The 15160-nt window shown below is 39.5% G+C and overlaps 1 protein-coding gene across 1 annotated transcript in view; it reads right to left on the bottom strand.

Moving 5' to 3' along the window:
- VCAN (versican) overlaps positions 1–15160 on the bottom strand; it is a 114919-nt gene that overhangs the window by 54945 nt on the left and 44814 nt on the right. The gene's annotated exons all lie outside the window — the stretch shown is intronic.

The following is a 15160-nucleotide window of genomic DNA, read 5'->3' as shown; positions in this document are numbered from 1 at the left end:
TCTTATTTAACAATTCAAAAGCATTGCATATAGTTAAGGTAAATAAGACATAAAATGAATTTTTACTGTGTTCCTTCAAAAAAATAAAATAATTATAAAATAACTATAAAATAATTAAACAGAATGCAACATCGAACCTCATAGATATTTTAAGCTTTATCCTTTTTGTCAGTTCTTTTACATTTCATTTTAAAAAATAAGGTTTTTCCAAGACATCTTAAATAATAGTCAGTTGACAGGCTTCTTTAATGTAAAATTGCATAGCCTTCAGCTGTTGCATTATGAAGACATATTCGTCATAAAACTCAACAGTTCATTGTTACTTCAGGAGTTTCTGTTCTGGATACCCATGGAATTGAAGCTGCATACACATGTACAGTGCCATCAGCTAAAAAAGGTAACAAAACTAAAAATTTTGTCAATTTGCATCACAGATTCTGAAAAAATGATTAAAAAATATTATGATATGCTACAAAAACATGCAAAAACCCTTCCCACAAATCACAGGAGGTCCACTTGTAAATGCAGTTGAGTGCCTTAACCTTTTTTAGTTGACTATACTGTACATGGCATTGTTAATTGCTACAGACTAATGGAATGTTAAAATAATCTAGTGCTTCGTTTAGGACTAGTAATGCATGGAATGGAAGCTGTGAAATTAAAATGCTTGTTTCACAGATAGCTGAAGTTAAATCAGTGACTTGACAACATTAAATAAGAAAACTGGACTATAGCCATCATGACTTTTAAGAGGAAATACAACAGTTTCATATTCATTCTTACAAAGAAATCAATCTTACCCCAAACCATATATATAACACATTTCTGAGGTTTTTTTTAATGGATAGAAAAATAGACCTACCAATATTTAGTAAGTTGCTGTCTAGATAAAACTTGTACTTTGCATCCTTCAGTGATCCAAGAAACATCTCCAGTATATTCTAAAGCACACCAGTTTGTTATGATAAACTGTCCATTCTGATGGACTGCAGGTCTAAAAGGCAAAATCTTACCTGTATCATTGCCTGCGATTTGAATAACATACAATCTTATGTCATTTCCACTATCAGGGTGTGAAGTAGAAAGAGACACCTCTTGTGGTTGTAAAGCCTCTGTGGCCTCCTTCACTTTGGGTGGTGCAGTAGGTCGTGCAACTGCAGTAGCAGTTGATGCTGTGAAATATTCCTTATCAATTTCTGGTTCTAACATCTTTCCTGTCAGATCGTCATCAGCAGTGGCTTTACTGGGAGAAATAGATTCATCAATTATGATGATGTCATTGCTTGTTACCTCCTCTTCTTCCTCAGGAATGATACGTGGTGACTTTTGAGTAACAAAAGGTTTGGATGTTGATGTAGGCTGAATTTTTTCTACAGCACTAATGGAAGGTGTTGTTACATTGCTGAGAATTGTTGCCTTATCTGTTGCATTAGCTGAAAATATAGCTGGTTTGATTTCTTCAGGTTCTTCTGATATTCCTGAACCTTCCAGAGTTTGGCTTGGAGAAGCTCCCAAAGTCAGATGAGTAATGCTTTCCACAGTAGAATGACCTGTCGGCATCGTACGGGGGGGCAACATAGATGCCCAGCTCACTACATCACTGTCTTCTTCCCTGGTGGGGGTTCCTCTGCTTTCGTATGTTTTTGCTTGGGTACCCACTGTTACAGGCATCACTTCAGTGACCTTCTTTTCTTGATCAGTAGCAGTTTCAACTTTTGGAGTCACTGTGACATGCAAGGTCCTGGTGCTAGTTTCATCGGGTCCCAGAACTCTTCCATAATCTGTGAGCTTCACTGCAGGCACTGATACTTCTGTTGCTGGATACGTCTCATCATAAGCTGAACCTGTCTCATCCTGGTTTTCCTGAATAGCTGTTTGAGATGATTCAGATCCTGGTGCTGTCTTTTGTTCATGTATTTGGACAGATGTCACAGAAAAGGTAGACTCGGTGGCAGTATCTGGTTCCTTATCTTGATCTTTTGTGGAGACTTCCTCTGGGAACACCTCACTCTCTTTTGCAGTTGTTTCTGTTGCTTCTGTATGCAAGATACCACCTAAAGGAGTCTGATCAGTAACCGGCATATCTCTAGTGACCTCACTCTCTACAGTAACTGGAACTAGGGAAGTATCATGTTCTTTCTGTGGAACTGTCGTATCTACCTTTGTTACATCTGTAAATATAATAGATTCCTTTGTCCCTCCAAAGCCAGCTGATGGTGTTCCTGTTCTGTCTTGAAGTGTTGCCACTGACTCCTCCTCAGCTGATGTCACAATGCTTGTCTGGCCTTCCTCTGTCACGGTGTCTTTTGAGACCTCCATTTCAGTAGAGACTTCTTCAGCAGGCATTGCTACTGATGTCTCAGTAACCTCTCTTTGTTCAAATTCTGGGGTAGGAATGGACGTTTTCAAAACATACCCTGATGTTTCATCTCCTTCATGTTCAGTTACCTCCATGACTGTGGGCATAGCAGTTGGTAATACAGTAACACTTGAGGAGCTAAAAGACTTTATTGTTGCACTACTTTCATCCACTGATATTTTGGATACTGTGATCATTTCCAAATCCAAAGAGCTGCTTGTGTGGGAGACACCTGTAGTATCTTTACTCTGTTCAAAATCAGCTGAAACAGCTTCTTCATCACTTTTCGTTTCTGCTGGCTCCACGCTTGTCTCAGTTTCATCTCTAACTGCTGAAATCGGAGTTCCTGGATGCTTTGTGTAATCTGTAATTTGCCCTGGAGATGATGTAGGCTCCATTCCAGAGATACCATCTTCTGTATCTAACTCATGTATTCTCTCAGTATGAGATGACTCTTCTGTCATATACCCCTGATCTTTATCTGTCGGCAGCCACATGCCAGAAGCTGGAGGAGCCTGTGTGAACTTCTCACTTGCAGAACATCCCTCAGATTCTGCTGTAACACAAGTAGGAATGACGGTTGTGGCATGAGGAATCTTAACATCCATTGTTCTCGTTTCTGGCTCCTTTGTTTTTTCCTGCTCCTCTAAAATGGCTGATCCTTCCATTTGCTGAGATGAGTGGATAACAGATGTGGTGCCTTCTCCAAAGTTTTGTGGGGAAACAGTACTTCCTGAGAGAGCGATGGCCTCAGATCCTGTTTGATTAACAGTTGATACAGAAAAGGATACAGGTATTCCAGATGACATGGTAGGCTGCACATCTCTCAGGTCCTCTCTGCTTTCTTCAGCTGATGCCTCATTATCAAACACCATCGCAGAACTAAATTTAACGAATGGAGTTGACTCATCTGCTGTAGAAAATTGTCCAGTGGTTACTGCATGCTCGTCTACAAGTGTCTCTGATGCAGCAGGCACATCTGATTCTGGGACGCTACCAGTAGCCATGCCAGAAACTCTATCAGGCATAACGGTGTACATGCTCTCTCTGCCCTCCCCCTCTGTAGTAAGATCATACTGATCAGTGAGCAAAGCTTTAGGGATTACAACAGTTGTAAGTTTCTTGTCAGATTTCGCCTCCATTTTTGTGGGTTCTTTTGTTGAGTGAGCACCAAGATACATATTCTCTTTTGTTAGTGAAACTGAAGTCCCTGTCCTGGGAAACTCTCTCCGAGAAGCTGGTGACAAGCTATCTGTAGCTGTCATCATAGGACCCACTTCTATTTGTTCAGTCTGATTATCAGCATCATGTTTTTGTGTATCTCCTGTTTCAGTATCTTCCCACGAACCAGTGGAACTCTTAGCTACAGCTGTGCTATCCTGAAAAATTATAGAGGTCAAGAAAGCGTCCTCAATGCTTTCAGACCTACCTTGTTCCTCGGGCAATTCTGCTTCAGAGTAAGTGTGCTCCAGTTCCAAAGCTGCAGATGTGCTCTCTGTTAGCTTAGGTGAAACATCATATTCAGTCCTCCCCAGTGTGTCGTAAGTGCTTATTTCGCCATCTGTGACAGTCTGAGGTAGAAGGGTGGTTAACTTAATGTTCTCCATAAGCACCTCCATTTCCCTTTTTTCCTCAGCAACACCAGTAGTCATTTCTGTATCTTCTTCAGTCTCTAGGGTTGTTTCCTCCAAAGCAGGGACCTCTGTTTTCGTGATGGCCACTTCAGTAATCGAAGTCTCAAAAACAGGAGGTTTAAGAGTAACTTTAGCAGATGATGATTTCACACTGTCAGTTTTCAGAGATGTAATCAGCTTAACAGTTGTAGGCTCTGATATGATTTTTTTACCTTAAAAAAGAAAAAAAAAAATTGTTAAGGAATCATTCAGTCAGAACACAAACAAATGTTACTTTAACTCAGTTTGAATGTTCCCAACAAAAACTAAATGCTACACTGAGAAATAAGTATAAAGGTCAAAGGCTTTAGATAGTTGTTCAGCATACAACACAGCTTTGAATGACATAAAATAACACATTATAAAGCTGCAGAACATCTAACAAAGTCAGATGAAATGAGAAGAGTAGCAGTATTCTTCATATTAATTGTTTATATAATTACCCCTAGAAGTCCTCATATTATACAAATATCCATCAAACAGCTAAGGGGAATAACAGGGAATATAAAAGTTCATTTCACGATGTCATGAATGAGTGGTACTGCAAACCTGTGGGTTTTCTTCAAAGCTTACTGTAGCATACAACTCAAATGTATAAAGGGAGTGAAATACCACTTTAGTTTATTTTCAGCACATAATTACAAATTGCAAAAAGGAACCCTCACAGGAGTGAGAGCATGCTTAAGCAACAGGAACAAACATGCCATCAGAAAGTACTGTTTTACAATGCTGCAAGAGCTGCTGCCCTGCAGTTAAATTATACTGAGAGAAATTTATTATGGGGAAAGGTGAGAACAGTAAACCATAAGATCATAAACTTAATACTATAATGATGCTGATCTTTGGAAAACACTTCAAAGATACACATCTGAAACTCCTTCACACAAAAAAGTGCTTCTATGGGAGTGCTGAACATGAAAAGGCAGAGTGTTGAACCCTCTGAATGATGGGAAGAGTAAAGGGGTAGCTATCCTAGATTCGCAGGAGACACAAAGAAAGGTCTTTCCAGTGAACCAAATTGTGATGTTTTAAAGAATCGTGCTGCCTTATCCCTTGTCCTCTCCTTCTGCCACAGATTTCCATCCTATCTGAGGAGGAAATATGTGACGACAACCATGACACTGCGAAGTCTGGTATAAGATTTTAAACTCCTGAAAAAGGTGAGTTTGTGCTAAGAAAACAGGATTTACTTGGGAGAAGCCCAGGGTGAAAACACTTCCCCTTCTGCCAATTCTTCCAGGTCAGTAATCTTCAGAAGGGCAATGGGAGCAGACAGGTGGAAGATGTGAATGTCTTAAATCAACGCTGTTAATTGCTAAGTGACTGAGAGTCAAAAGCCTTATACGGATGCCAGTTAAGAGCAAAATATGGTCCTTTAAATTACACTAAGCGTATGAAGAATGCATTAAACAGGCTGTATATATGAGGAGTAACTGCTTACCAGACAGACACAACTACATGTATAGCTTCTTGCAAAAGAAAATATTGCTCAACTTCTAATAGAGCAAAGAAGTGTATTCTCCTAACATTCAGAAATCAAAACAGTTACAGTATTTTACAAGAAAATATTGAAGCTAAAGGCTCATTATTATAGCTGTGAGTTAATGAAAGAGATCAGGAAACTTTACTCAATGTAAGGTATGAGTAGCAGCTATCAGGGGAAAAAGTGAGTTCTGAGATTGGATTTTTACTGCCTGACATATGGGAATGAAGATGTTCTAGATGATGGTGCAGCCTCTGACTGACTCGGGACTTGCAGGAGCTAATATTATTAGCAAAGAAGAGGAAGAAAATAAATGAAAAATTTAGAAAGACTCAACTTAGTCACATATTTGTGCAATGACGGTTTATACTCAAGTATACGCAGTATGTATGCACAAATCAGTTCTTTTCACACACCCATGTCTAATTAAGTGCCCCTTTGATATTTGTAGATATGAATTCCACATCTGTAAGTTAGGGTCACACAAATATTTGTTTAGTTTCACACACCAAGCTTTGAAAATGTCACCTTTGCAAGAGAGCTGTCTGATTTACCCTAAAGTATATAGGCTTGCCAGATGATGGCTGCTTAGGATTTCTAGAATAAAGGGTACATTTACAAAGTAGGGAAATGAGGAGAAAGAGCTGATATTTCAGCTTTCTTGAATGAGAAGTGAAAGTGAAAAGGAAATTGTGAGGGTAAGAAAATATGACGTCGCTATGTTTAGAAGTGGTGGTGTTCTTTGCCAGCAGAAAAAGGAACAGATTCTTTTCCCTACCATATGTTCAATCTTTTTGTGGTTTTACGAAGAAGACTTAGCTACCTACATACTCTTTTTTTGTAGGTTAAAACATTCATTGAGCAAGAAGGAGTAAAGTTCTTGAAATCCCACTAAGCAAAGCACAGCCTTAACACAAGTGATTTTTTTGTTTTGGAGTTCAATAAACAGCCAAATTTTCTCCTGTGGAAACTGACACGGGGTTACCAATGTGCAGAGTAGTTCTGGTTAAAATCAACTACAGGGCCTCTAGAACTGCTTTGTCATAAGTATGATATATGATTATTCATACAGATCATTCAGGTTTGCAAACTTATTTGAGTGGATCGAAAAAAGGTGTTTCTTTAAGGAGAAATCTACCAATGCTGGTTTTTTTTTTCAGTGGGAAAAGAAAAAACAAAGAGGAGGTTGCTTTGTTGATAGACTGAACATCAGTTTGAACTGTCGGCCTCTCCACCCAGATGTTTTGCATTACTGTACTCCTTGCATCATGCATGCAATATGCTATCTCTTTTGTCCTTGTTCTGATTCAAGATATGAGGCAGATTTTCCTAATAAAATTCATGAACGTATTAGCAGCAAAAAAGCAAATTATCTCACCAACAGCTGCTCATATCAAAGAGTATCTTGTCATTTTTTAATTGATTCCTTTTATCTTGAACAACCTGCATGAAGTTGATTTTGGATGGAGAATATGACCTTGCAGAGATACTATATTTTTTCACTCTCTGTTTATTTATGTTTTCACTGTACAGTATTTTCTTCCTCTTTTCTCCCACCATTGTTTAAATAAGGATTCAAAATAATGTAGCAATATTAAAATTTAATATTTTTTCAAGGAAATCACACTACACAACTTTAGAGATGGTTTAACTTTGCGATTACCAAATAAGGATTTTAGTATGTTCTGTGCTGTTTAATAATACTTTCAGCATATCTGGGTGTACTTTCTGGAGGAGAAAATGCTTATTTTAAAGATTATATATATTACATATATTATTATTTAAATAATGCATTTTCAGCATAACCAGTTCCACAAAATTTTTAACGATGTGTCCAACTTGAACCACTTGAGCAGTTTCTCTGCACTCAGAAATATTTTTTTTCTGTGTTTACATTTACGTATGTACTTAAGAACCTGGAAGAACACAGACCCTACAGATAGAAAAAGAAATTGTTTTGAGTCATTGCCAACAGCCAAAACAACAAAAAATTCGTTTAAGTCAGAACAAAACCTGGAAATAGTGAATTCTTTCTGTGAATAACAGCCAAAATAAATTATTCCAAAATATCAGTAATTCTGAAACAGTCAAAATTAATGTTTGACATCTTCCAGCCCATTTAGAGCATGATGTCTATGCAGAGAAGTTGCTTTGCTTAATTTTTACATATTTTTGTATGTTAATTTCTGTTTGCTGCTTTGTTGAGTTTGTTCTGTGTGTCTGTCCCTTCCCTGCTACCAACCCTGGCAGAGAGAACAGTCTTGAATGTTCCCCTGACTCCGAGAGTTATGCCAGATGGAGTTTAAATTACTGGCAGAACCTCCCAAGCTGGACAAGCCCAAGAGTAAGAACAGATCAAAAAAATAAAAATTGGTGCTCTGGATTACAGACTGAGCCAGAAACCTCTCGTTATTACACTGACTCAGTACCTGCTCATTCACTCATTTCAGGAAGCAGAAAGGTGGACAGGGGATGTGGAGTTTTGCTCATTATTTATGAGACGTGTGGTAGCATAAGGAGGACTCAAAATATGATACTGCAGCTATAAAAGTTTTTCTACAACTCCAGGTGTATATTCCCACTTACCTACACTGTGTTTTGACATCAAACACGAGCCAAATGCAATGAGAAAAATAATTTAAAAATCTAATGCAGTATCCATTCCCACTTACAAAATATGTGCAATATCAGAGAAAATGAATGTGATTCTTAAAAAAAAAAAAAATTAAAAGCTATTGGTTTATCTTATTTGTAAGGAAAAATTTAAAAACATGATGAAAGGTCATGCATCCTCTTCACACCATTGCCCAAGGTTCTTTTCTTCCAGTTAACAGAACAGCAGAGGCAGCAGCTCTATTAGCTCTGTGAACACAAATACTCTTAATAAAACCACTTGCTATTTCATAACTTCTGAAGTCAGATGGTTAAAGGAGGAAGGATATGTTATCTCCTGATTTCCCCACATGCAAGTGTAGTTCTGTGGACAAATTATAACCTGTCAATCTATTCACAAAAGAACAATAGGAAAAAGCATTTTTCCTTGCATATTATTTATAATAAAACAGCCAAAGAGGACAAAAAATCAGCAAGCCTCTTTAGTCAGCTCTTCCTAATGAAATCTGTATCCCAGCACCAAATAAAAGCAACAATCTTTGCTTCCTGACTGCAAAAACCAACTGAAGAACAAAGAAAGCCAAGATTGTCACTCAGATCAGGAACCAACAGCAAAAATCTTGCTGCTTTGCTCTCCCTACCTAGTGTGAAAGGAGACAAATTACCTGTAAGTCCCATGAGTGGTACCCCATTCCCACAGCAGTGAGCAAAGGTAATAAAGAGCAAAGCCAATTAATCTTTCCTGTACTTGAACACCTAAAGGGATGGATCTTTTACTTCTTCACCTTGTTGCTGCTAACCACGTCCTTGTTACCTGACCCATTCAGCGAGCTGAAGGAATGAAAGGAAAATGCCTTCAACTGTGTCCTCTTTTCTTTCCTCTTTCCCTCTGTCCACAATGTTTGCACTTAGGGACTATTCTTCAGGAACCCAATTTTAATGACTCAGACAAATGCAAGTTCACTTCCTCTGGCAAAAGAAGCATCTCCTCCTCAAGTTCCACCTCCTGAGGCTCCAAACAGTTGCTCCACATACACCAGCTAGATTGGTAAATCAGGTTCTCTCTGTTCATAGTTTACACAGCGTTTAAAAGGTTAAGCTGCACCCGACCACCACCTCCTCCTCCTTCTCAGGGTGAGGTAGTAGTGAGGCCTATGGCACAGGATAGTCTGAAGTGGATTGAAATCTTGCTGTTTTCAGCATGGTCTGACTGACTTCTCAAAATTCCTTCAACATGCAACTGAAGCAGAGTGGGGTAAGAAACATGCTGCGAGCTGTTAGTGTGCACAGCCTCTGTGATGTTTGCCTGTTGCTATAAACCCAGCAGAGAGCTTCAGGGATTTATTCCTCCTACACCTGGTCCAAGATATTACTGGAGATCTCTGCAGCTGTGTAGGTCTTGCTAAACCGCGTATCTGAGAGAAGCAGAGAGATCTATCTTCTTAGCAAAATAATAAGAGCTAGAAAATTGTGATCTGGTGGTAGCTGCCCCGCTAAGGCAGCTTAAGCCCTTCGCATAGCTTCACCTTCACAGAGGGGAAAGAAAGCATGAGCAGAGCCAAGAGCCTTGTATACACTGTGGTCAGTGCCATGACCTTGAGATGCTTGCCTGCTCAAAGGCATTTTATCCATTCTGATACAGGACTGTGAAATGGTGGAGGACACTGGCTTTATTATGTTCAGCACTCTATTGTGTTTCGTTTTCTTCAGATGGACAATTTTGTTCCCTGGGTGTCACCACGTCCGATGTCTTCAGTATTCTGTGGTCATTCCCAAACTGATCAAAAATCTGCAGATCTCCCGTAACACAGTCCCTGACATCAGGCTGGAAATAATTCCCTCATCCAGGAAATAGCTGGGACACGTAGCTACCAACGGTTGCTGTGGAGAAGGACGGAACTGCCTAGTTATTCAAAGTTTTCCAAACTAAGTCACATGCAGCAAAAGGAAAGACAACATTTCTTCTGCCAGCTTTTGAGCTATGCCTAAAAATCTTACCCTTTTTGCTGCTGGACAAGTGCAGCATAGTTGATGTTTTCTGAGCCTTAGCCTGCATGCCGTAGGACCTCCCAAAGAAGGGGCTTTTTTCTCTTTCCCTGCTCTGAAGTCCTCCATAGAAGTACACTGCTTGCAAGTCACCTTGCATTACCAAACACCCCTGTCCTAGCAGAACACTCTTATTTGAACTGACAAGAAACAGAGGGTTTGTGTTGAAGAGGTTTTGGGGTGGGCAGGGGAGAGGTTTGCAGAGAGACAACTATTCTCCACTTTCATCTTACAAAGGTCTGTCCTGCTACATACTATGAAGGTTGCTGCTTCCTTTATTTCTTCTATAAATGTGCTCTGATTTTGAGCTTTAGGAGGATGAAGCATCAAAGAGGCCCTCAGTCACAAGCAGTAGTTGACTTGGATACACTCTTGATGGGGCTGTATTGAAACAATCAAAACAACGTGGAGTCCATTCACGATGAACGCGTATGGCAATGCTGTCTCAGAACTGGAATTTTCCAATCTCCAGCTAAAATGAAATCATCATGCCAAACCAAAGTGGCATAACCAAAGAAAAGCAACAAAGGTGCATGAAACAAAGTCAAAATGAAAGAGCAAATCTGAAACAAAATAGTAAAATCCAGAGCAAAGTGGTCAACATGTGTTTTGAGTCAAGCAAAAAATGTTTTGCTGAAAGATTCACCAAAATCAATACAGGTCTACAAAAGAATTCAGCTTTAATAAATCAGTGTTTCTCAGAAAAACACAGATTTATGTTTCAAAAATTCAGCCACCTGTATGAAGTTCATCAAGTCCAGTTTTGTTGCAGTTATGTAAGACTAACTGCATACATTTTAATTAGCGCATTTCTGGAGTGCAATTTATTCTACAGATACTATAGTATAAAATGCCCCATCCAAAGTCAGTTGAAGTCTGTGGCAAGATTCCCACAAACTTCAGCCAATTAGGCCTGGCGAGACTGGAGGGCTGAGGGATGGAATTAAATAAATATCCTATAGCTCTGTGCCAGAACTAACTATTAAATAGGTACCCATTAAAAATGAATTTTTTTTTTTGCTGATACAATATTTTATTCTCTTACAAATAAACATAAGTGTTCAGCAACAGTTGTTCTACCTTTTTTTTTTTTAATTGTAAATAGAAGTTCTATATGTTAACACTTGAAAAACTTTTCCTCTGATGATGGCCTTCAAGGAGCTTCAAGTACTTAATCATGTGTCTAACCTGAAATTTTTTCAAGCCCCATCAGATACATGATTAGGTACCTCTCAGACAAAAATAAAAATTAGAAAGTCTGGCAAAAGTCTTGGAGGGATGAGAGGAAACATGCGGATAAAGTTTCAGAAACCTAGAGCCATGTGGTTTCTGTAGAGTGAAAAACACTTGTGATCAAAGTGAAGAAGGTTTTTTTTATTTTTTTTAACAAGTTTTTTAGATTTTAAATCATGTATTATTACTCTGGGCCACTTTTATTTTCATAAAGTCAAGACACTTTGTACAATGAAATTTTGTGACTAGAACACTGCTGAAGTTAAAATCCTGAACTTAACTATACTGTTAAATGTTATCCAGATTGGGTGTTTTATTGAAACTAGTGCATACCATTTTTAAGTTGAATTTACTGCTTGGGTTACTGTTTTTCATATATTTTAATAAATATGATTCCTTCTTAAAAGTAAGTCAAATGTTCAAAATACAGACTGAGGTTTCTTTTAACTGCAATTTAAAATTAATATTTTGAGACTTTCCACCAAAGAGACTTAATCACAGGATAAGAGCAAAGACTCTAAGAGGGCTGAAGAAAGAGATATCCCCTTTCTTAAATATACAATTTACTTTTGTAATGACTAAAACAGATGCCTGCTTTGCCGCAAATCTATTGCTTCAGAGTATGTATAAATTCAAGCATTGGACTCATCCTTTCTGTGGCTGGGAGGCATTTGTTTTGGTGGCCTTACTCAGGGAGTATTGTATTACTCAGCATGAGTAAAAGTGGCAGACGCAGGTCCTTCATCATTGCCATTTCACTTCAGACTAAACGTGCAACATGTGGCCATAACCCTCGAAGCTGAGTCAATGGGAACTTCACTAGCTTTCACCAGGAGGCAGAGGAAAGTTTACGGGGGTGCTGTAAAAAAACCTGAGATCACTGCATGAACATCTGTGCTGCAGACCTTCAGCGCTGGTACTACCTGGGTAGCTGGCTTGATCCTGCCCTGTTCGCAGAGGCACTCTGTGTTTTTCCCTTTAGCTGACTAAGATCTCATAAATGCATGTAACAACCTCCCTTTTTTCTTGTTTGTCAGCAACAGAAGTTTTTTGCTGGTATGACTGGGTATTTAGGGAAAGAGGGAAACATAACAGTGTAATGTGAGACACCTAATGAGCACAGTAAGTGCTATAAGCACTGGATGGGACTTATGTGGAAAGAGTCAAGATCTTAGGGAGGATTGTTTTGTTGTCTAGCATGGTGGGAATCGCTGCGTAAAAGCTTCATATTGAGCTAAAAGCAGTCACAGCTTGAGGATAGTGGACTTTATGTGATGGACTACTGCACTGAAATAGAGATAATGGGAAGTTTTGGAAGAAATTTCCAGACAAAAAATGATTTGAAACAAGGACTTAAATTCAAGCCTCCTGCTATACTGTAGAACCATTTTTTTCTTTCTCTCCCTTTTTCTGCCCCCCAAAAGGGACTGGCTCCAAGGCTCCAACAGGAGAGAGTGACTCACTCTACAGCCTCTGCTTCAGGCAGCTGCTTGAGATGTGAAAGACCAAGATGCTAGGCAGCAAGTCTCATTACTCACCACTTGCATAAATCTTTTAGCAAAAGCAATGAAGAGTTACAGCTGGTTCCTGTGAGATCCCGAGCACCTTCTGAGAGGGAGAGAGAGTTTTCAGTAACTTATGAAATATGTGGCAGACAGGCACCACGAAGGAGGGTACATGGTTCAGCATCATACTCCTGCATTCCCCTACACAAAACCAGATGCATTTGGCAAAACCTGAGTCATCTAGCTAGCAGCGTTTAATTAATTCTGATGTAATGTTGATTGCAATTAAATTTGCTAGAGAGCAGCCCGCTGTCTACCAAATTGTGTTGGTTCTGTTTAGTCTTTTTTTTCCGTTGGAAAAGGGATGATAGTCATGACTGTCTACTTCCTGGGTTGCAAACTGATGAAATATTTATTCTCTGTGTATCAAGGGCAAAAGTGTGCAGAAAAAGCAGTTATACAAAAGGCAACAACCCAATACTTATCAAGGATGTTTTTAGAACAAATGGTATGTCACTAGAATTTGTTAACTAAAACTTCCGGAAAGAACATTGAAAAGGTACATGTTGTTTGAAAGGGGTGAAATTCACACAAACAAACAGAAAGTTGGAATTTGTCCTAACTAAAGACTAGATTACAGGCAAAATGTCCAGTCCCTACTTCGGTCTTTTAGAGGGGCTGATGAATTTCATCCCCATTAAAGTCAATTTGACCCACGACACTTAAAACCAATCATAAACAATTTCGGGGAGGGACAGAAGGAATGATATGACAAAACTCTGCTCTGCAGATTACAACACAAATTCCTGAACTTAACTAATCCTTATTCCTGTATGCAGTTCCTTTGAAGTCCGTTAGGACTACTTCCACACGCAAAGTTTGGGAACATCTTACCCACAAGCAATAAAGGAAAAAAAAAAAATCCTATTTTAAAATATTGTGGAGAAGAGTGTCTGAGAACAGCCAGACTGTAATGTTACACCAGGTGTTGGGATTTGTTCTCAGGCAGCAAGGTTTGTTCATAAATGAGCCTTCAATGCCTGAGTTGGAAAGATCTGCAGCTGCAGTTGGTTCATCATCCACAAAAATTGGGACAGTACAGGCTGCACATTTCAAGCAGTTCTGACTTACAGTCACAGGACTGAGTCCAAAACCCCTAGATATTCATAGTTAAAGACCAAGTTCCGAACTTCTAACTCAACACAAGTAGCCTTTACACCTTAATGTCAATTGTACTGTTTGCAACCACAGGAACTTCCTTGAACAGAGAGGCCTGCAGGAAAACTGTTGAGCAGTCCAACCTCCTTATGCTGCTGAGGAGGCTGCAAGTCTCCGGGAAGCAGGATATTCAGCTGGGAAGAAGCAATCTGATCTCTTAGATGTGATGCACCTTCCAGTATCAGTGTCCTCTTGCACAAAGAACACTCCTGTGATGGAGAGGATCTTAAAGGATAGAAGTAAGGTGATGGGAACCTCTCTTAACAGACACATAGCTTGTCTCTGGTATTTGAAATGGCTACACAGAAACTTACACATTGCACATCATGAGACGCATGGACGGGTTTCTGGAGGTGCAGGGAAAGAGTAAGTAGTCATCACTAATGACAGAGAGAAATGTAGGAGGGATGTTCTGGAGGAGGCCAGGCAGATGAGACCAGGACCTCCATGGTGGGGGTCTATGAAGCACTGCCAGTTCCAGAAAAGCCTGGGAGACAGACAGGGATCTGGAACTGATGCACAGGTGAGATGATATAGGGAAGAGAAACTCAGGTACACTAGAAGCTGGTGAACATTTGGGATAAAAGGAATCTATGCAAGGATAGGCTGCACCATAATAATAGCAGAGCCAGGCTGCTGGCACTGAAGATGGAAGAGCTTACAGAGGAATATTTAACCCCAAAGCCAACAGAAAGCTGATAGCTGTGGAGGAGATCTGGTTTAGATTGATGCAGTCTACCAGGTGAATGTGGCAAATGCTTGATGCACCTCTGAAAATACCAGAAGAGAAACAAGCAGCAATAAGAAAGGCAATTTAGACCATCCACAGTACCAGCTGACTGGCACATGAAACAGTGAGTGAGTGAGAGGAGAACTCACAACTGCTTTAGAAGCCTAAAAAATATGATGGGACAAAATGCCTGGAATCCAGAGATAGCCCCCAAATTACTGGCATCTCAGAGACCTAAAAATGGCCAGGCTTGTATGCAGCCTGTAAACAGCCTCTCCTATTGCCACGATCCAGAATATC

This window comes from Aptenodytes forsteri, unplaced genomic scaffold (assembly GCF_000699145.1).
Source record: "Aptenodytes forsteri isolate BGI_AS27 unplaced genomic scaffold, ASM69914v1 Scaffold116, whole genome shotgun sequence".
NCBI classification, from domain to species: Eukaryota; Metazoa; Chordata; class Aves; order Sphenisciformes; family Spheniscidae; genus Aptenodytes; species Aptenodytes forsteri.
This window is presented reverse-complemented; position numbering and strand designations above follow the sequence as displayed.